The following is a 6,307-nucleotide window of genomic DNA, read 5'->3' on the forward strand; positions in this document are numbered from 1 at the left end:
ACACTTGTTTTTCAAACTCACTGTCAGGTTCAAAACAAAGACAATGATGTACGAATTGTACTTTACTAGTGTCTGTAGACATGTCAGTTATACTGAATAAACTGACTGAAAACTTAAAGTTTACAATTATCAATAAAAATAGATACATATTATTGTATTCCAGTATTCTTCTATGCAAATCAAGGAAAAAAAAAAATTGGACGCGTCAATGCAGATACTCGGGTATTTTATAATCAAACTTCAACATTCTGCTTGCATAAAAATACAACTGCAACTAAACAACAATAAGGGGGGGAGGGTGAATAAAAAGCAGAGCGAATGGACAGACATTTTGTCTTGCAACAGGCCACCAACGGACCCCTCAAAGAGTTGTCGCAAGGGTTCTTAACGTGCAAAGAGCGTGGCACTCTCTTTGCACGAGGCATCGGATTTAACGTCCCCTTCTGACCGGACGTGACTGCGAACTTGATACATCCCGCACAGCCAAACGGACGCCCCACTTCGGCAAGCGTTTTACTGCCGATCGGGAGAAGACTCTCGCAAACGTAGGCGTCCTTCAAGATGCTCCTTACAAATTATGTATACTAGTACAGTAATAATTGACGGCATGTTAAACTTCGAACTGGCCAGAATCGTACTTTCAAGTTATTTAACATAAAATAATCTAATGTCGGATGTTGATATACTTTCAGACTGCTCCGAGAACAACTACTGATAAAACCTCGTTACAAATTGCAACAATGACCGATGAAAAAAGGGTTACCGGCTAGAATTTTGAAGTCAAATTCTTGGCCGTTAACCAGGAAGATGTGGTCACCGCCATGGAAAGGTTTACCGCGTATTCCCTCAGTTCCATGGTGGTTGAACTGTGGCAGGGGGTGGTTCAGTTTAATGCCACTCTGGACACATCCTTAAAGGTACGTATTTAACATGAACTATAAATACTTTTGACAAAAGTTGGGTTCCAAGCTGATGTTATATTAAATACGCGCCGATGTTAGTCGTATAATGTCCATCTACTCTCCGCATACTATATATTCGCATTCAAAATCATCACCTACTGAAAATGTATCGCCCTCTTTGCAACATTTGATTGTTAAATAATTAAAAAATTCTAATTAAGATCGTTTTTAAGTAGATAAAACAAAACAAATAATAAGCATGCATGCTCATTTTTGTACCTTAAGGGTTTTATTTCACTTAACGAATTTTTGTAGTTAAATACCACTTTTCTTAACATTCAATTCATTTTATTCATGTTTATTAATTTTAGAAATTACAAGAAGACCTTCATATAGATAAGGGCCGTTATAGAGGGAGTAGATTTTGCAGAGTAAGTAACATGTAGTATAAATAAGTTTCTCTAACTACTGTCCATTGTACTTCAGGTTGAATGGGAGCTTAAATAGAATGAATTTGATCATACTTTATCAAAACTTGGCATAATGTTCTCTTATATTATTGAGGAATCGTCACCAGATATAAAAAATATTAACAGCAAATATTGTTTTGCCGTAAGTTTTTATCAGATACAATACAAAAACAAAACTTGTGGAAATTCCTTCAGAAAATGTCAATTAAAATATTAAAAATCAAGCACACATACTGGATGATATTCTATGTTTATGAATATATATATATATCGTTTATACAATTTTGATATTTCAGAAAACTGGTACTCACATCAGATGGCGAATGCCCGATTAATGATGATGTTCTGGAGGACAAGCTTTTCAAGAAAGAAGGGTTGCACTAGTGGTAAAAACGGGAAAATTGTTAATGCTGTAAGTAATTTATAAGACAAGTTGTAAACTTGACTACTTTGTTTTGTAACTACGAGTAACCAGTGAATTATTAATATACCCGTTTTTAATTATTTCTATATAGCTAGTGTAAATGATGTGTCGAGAGTAAAATAATGATTTTTGAAAATGTAGATTTTGTATGATTGTATAATTTTAGATTTTCATTTATTTCAAAGGTAAACTTCTACTGTTTTCATTCATGCTATAGAATTATTTTTTAGCGCACACTACTGATCTTTTATTATCACAAATTGTTCATAATTAGCGTTAAAAAATCAATATTTACGACTTTTTTTCTTTTGTAGACCACCATACTTGAGGAAAACTGAAAACCCACCAGAACAGATAGATACTACAGATTCAGATATATACATACAGTAGTTATGAATAAATATAAAGACAGATTCGTTTTATAAGTTTTTGTTGGTCAGAGCTTGGTTTTTTCTTTTGATTTGTTTCATTTTGAAAACCTTTATGAATGGGTCAGATTGTTCAATCTTCAAGAACGTAAAGTAGAATGGTTTTAGTCGATATAGAAAAGATTTGGTATAAAAGCCAACGAGACAACTCTCCATCCAAAATCAAGTTGTCGTTTTAGGTATACTACTTATGTTTATATAATATCTTCCAATAAGGAATACCAAGAAAGTTCTGTTATATAAACAAACCTAATGTATAACACTTGATACATATGAGTTAATATCAACAATAAAACTACACAATTAGAGCTTGATAAAACTTCCTGTTAAGATTTACAAGAAACACAATGAAACCAATATACATAATAACCACCGATCACCGTATAACCTGCAGCTATAAACAAAGGCCATACATTTTTAAGGTTGATATTTGCATCATAAGCAAAAACGGTTGAAATGTTCCTCCCTAGAAGCATTTAGTGAGTTCTATGCGTTTTTGTCTATCAAGGAAAGGCTCAAACTGAACATATATAGATATAGGAAGATGTGGTGTGAATGCCAATAAGCCTACTCTCCATCCAAATAACAATTTATAAAAAGGTAAACCATTATAGGTCAATGTACGGCCTTCAACACGGAGCCTTGGCTCACACCGAACAACAAGCTATAAAGGGCCCCAACATTACTAGTGTAAAACTATTCAAACGGGAAAACCAACGGTCTAATCTATATAAAAAAACCGAGAAACGAGTATATATTACCTTGACAAACGACAACTACTGTACATCAGATTCCTGACTTAGGACAGGTGCAAACATTTGCTGCGGGATTGAACGTTTTAATGGATCCAAACCTTCTCCCTTTTTCTGAAACATTAGCATAACATCACAACTTAGAAAAACACGATAAAATATCAATTGGCAGACTTAACTCAATCAAAAAACGTATGATTACACAATGAACGAATACATTTGATCTGCGATATCTGAATACAAATGCACAGTTAATTAGATATTAAAGACAAACATTCATGACCAAAAAGCTAATAAACAAATTCAAACGAAGCCATGGCAGGACACCACTGAGAAATATTTAACACTTCGAAAATATTCATCAATATTCACTTTAGGAAAAAAACGGTTTTAAAAAAAAATTATAATCTTGATGTTTATACAAATGAAGTAAGAATAAGTGAAAAATTGAAGATATTACAAATAATCAAAGCTGGTATACATACAAGATCCATATAAATACAAAATAACAAAAAAGCATTATAAACAGTATCAACAGGTTGAATTAACAAGAAAATACGATTTGAGAGTACTAATAGCATAGATACAACAAAGAATAACATTCAAACAATCTTAACTAAAATTAATACTACAAGTATCAAAGTATATGTGTTCCAAGGGGAGTAACTATAGTGTAAAAAATATAAGTAATAATTTTACATTATAAGCTTTTACATTATAAGCAGCAAACAAAAAATAGACACGTATATTCTAAGCAAAAAGCTCATGTTTATGTACTAACCTACACTTTTACATACATCAGTGTCTTCATTACTTAACAACCACATCAACTGAGAATGAATATTTGTGGAATTAGTAATGTTTTTATTTAAACAGTTGTGGATTAACTCCTTCGTTAAATGAGAAAATGTTTGACAACTTAATAAAAAATGTAACTCATCTTCAAACAAATCGATATTACAGTTCTTACATAAAACCATGCAACTACAAGACCAAGCAAAACAAAATCCACATGTACAAACTTTTATGTTTTATACAACAGCACTCCTTCAACCGTCAATATATGATGGACCTTCAAAACCTTCATCATGGATTTCCCATTTTTAATCGTGGACGAAACCACAAAACCTAACAGACAAAAACGCCATGAATGCGTTTACATTTTATCTATCTGGTCTAAAAATTTGCTTTCAAAGTTTGCCAGATTCAGCATAAACAAATCTAGCATTAGTTATAAAACTACAAGAAGTAAGATGTACAGCATCAGATGATGAAGAAATTCTAACGACACAAGCGAGAAATGAAAGTGTACATTAATTTTAAGACCGACTTTCTCTAAAAGCGACAAGTCAACGCATACAAGAATACTTAGTTCTAAAAATAGCAAGAAAAGAGTTTACACAGGCGCTACAACTAACTATTATACAGCAAAATCTGAAAAAAAACCGTTATTGCACAAAAATGCTTAGCATCAAACAAGTCTCAAGCAATGCCATTTCACAAAATGACTTAAAATCGTTAAGTGATACAATTAAATTATTATTTGACAAGGTAGAAAATTTAAATATTGAAAATCAAGAACTAAATGCCAACTTCGTCAAGGCCAATCAAAATTATCAAAATAAGCCAAATTGGCAAAATAATAGTGTTCCTGGCAGAAACTTTAATGATCAAAAAAAATTTCAAAACATTTCAAGTTATCAACAAATCAGACCAGCTTACAATTCAAATGTCAGGAAGTCATATAATAAAACAAACACATGTGGCGAAATGTCATGTTCAGGCAAATGGGAAACTAGATTCCATTAGAGCTGGAACCTTCGGAGGCTGCAGAAAATCCCTACAGAACTCGCTCCATGAAAGTAAAGTTGTGGAGGAAGAAGGCCTCCATGACCAATGGTTTCGCCGTTGGTTATAAGATCGTGGTGAAGAATTTGAAGGTCATGGAGTTTAGGGGGTCAATCTTCCTGAACTCCATGTCCGATCAAACATACTGGTGAGCTGGATTTTCTTTCAAGATTTTCATTCCTATGAAATATAAAAAAAAAAGCTTTAACAAAGTTTTATCTTTTTAAAAAAAACTTTCACTTTACTACCAATTAAATATATTGTAAAAAACAAATAAATATTAACTGATGTTTGAAATGATAAACATGTCAAATATACTTCTTTGGATTGTACACATTTTAAGCTAAAATTCAGTAGCATTTGGAATTATTATATATAATGTATATTAGATCTCTATTTTTAATTTTAAAGTAACTATTTAAAAACACAACCTAAAGATAAAAACAGAAGAAATATTTTTCATTCAACTTTGCAATTTTACAATTATATAAGAGCATAAATAAACCACATACCATTGTTTTTTGATAAGCCAATTTAAATTCAATTATATTGCAGAATGACGCAGAATTCCATGGAAACCGTTGAAGGGTTGGTAATTGGAGCATCCTTCGTTAGGTAATTAATACATTAAACATTAAGTCTCATGTCTTTTAAGACTGAAACACAAATTAAGAAATGGTAAAATTAACTTAAAAGCAAATATTTTGAAATGTACACTGGACATCTATATGAAGCTACGATAATTCCATATAAGATATTTATTACCTTAAATACAATGGAGGTCTCCTTTTTGTATCTTTTATATCAAAAATAATGTAGATTAATGACATGTCCATGAAGTTGGCTCCCCTCACATTCACCAACATCCAATTATCTCCTAAAAAATGTTTAAATGCCTTACTGGCAAGAGCTAAAGTACAAAAAAAAAAACAGTCTTTCTTTTTTTCAGAGAAGAACTGTCCATATATATTGAAGGTGTTGGAATGTTCACCAACCACATCAATAGAATTAATGAGGAACATACACCACATCGTTTGAACAAATGAGCAACATATTTGCAACCAACGCCTTCGAGGAAGGAACCGTTCTCCGCTGCGCAGTCAACAACGGGGAACTAACCTACATTGTAAGTTTACTTTTTATGTCATTTAGTATTTTAAGTTCTTATCATGAATTGGAACCGAATTGGTTTGCTCGTAAGTCTTGCATATTAATTAGGTTGTACTATCCCAATTTTAGTTCCTAAAAGTTTTCAAAATAGTATGTCAATTTCAGATTGATATTAGAAATGAATCTGAATTTGACAAAGTTTTGTAAGTTTTTCAAAAGACACAAGTTCAGATATTTGCATTTTCTCATAAAACAGAAAAAGAAAAAAAGAAAACCTGCTAGAAGTCTTACTTTGTTCAGTGAAGAACTGTCTATTAAAATAGAGGATGTGGGCATGTTCACCACTACCCAAAAAATTATGAGAAACATATTC

The sequence above is a fragment of the Mytilus trossulus genome, chromosome 5, assembly GCF_036588685.1.
Source record: "Mytilus trossulus isolate FHL-02 chromosome 5, PNRI_Mtr1.1.1.hap1, whole genome shotgun sequence".
Lineage (NCBI taxonomy): Eukaryota > Metazoa > Mollusca > Bivalvia > Mytilida > Mytilidae > Mytilus > Mytilus trossulus.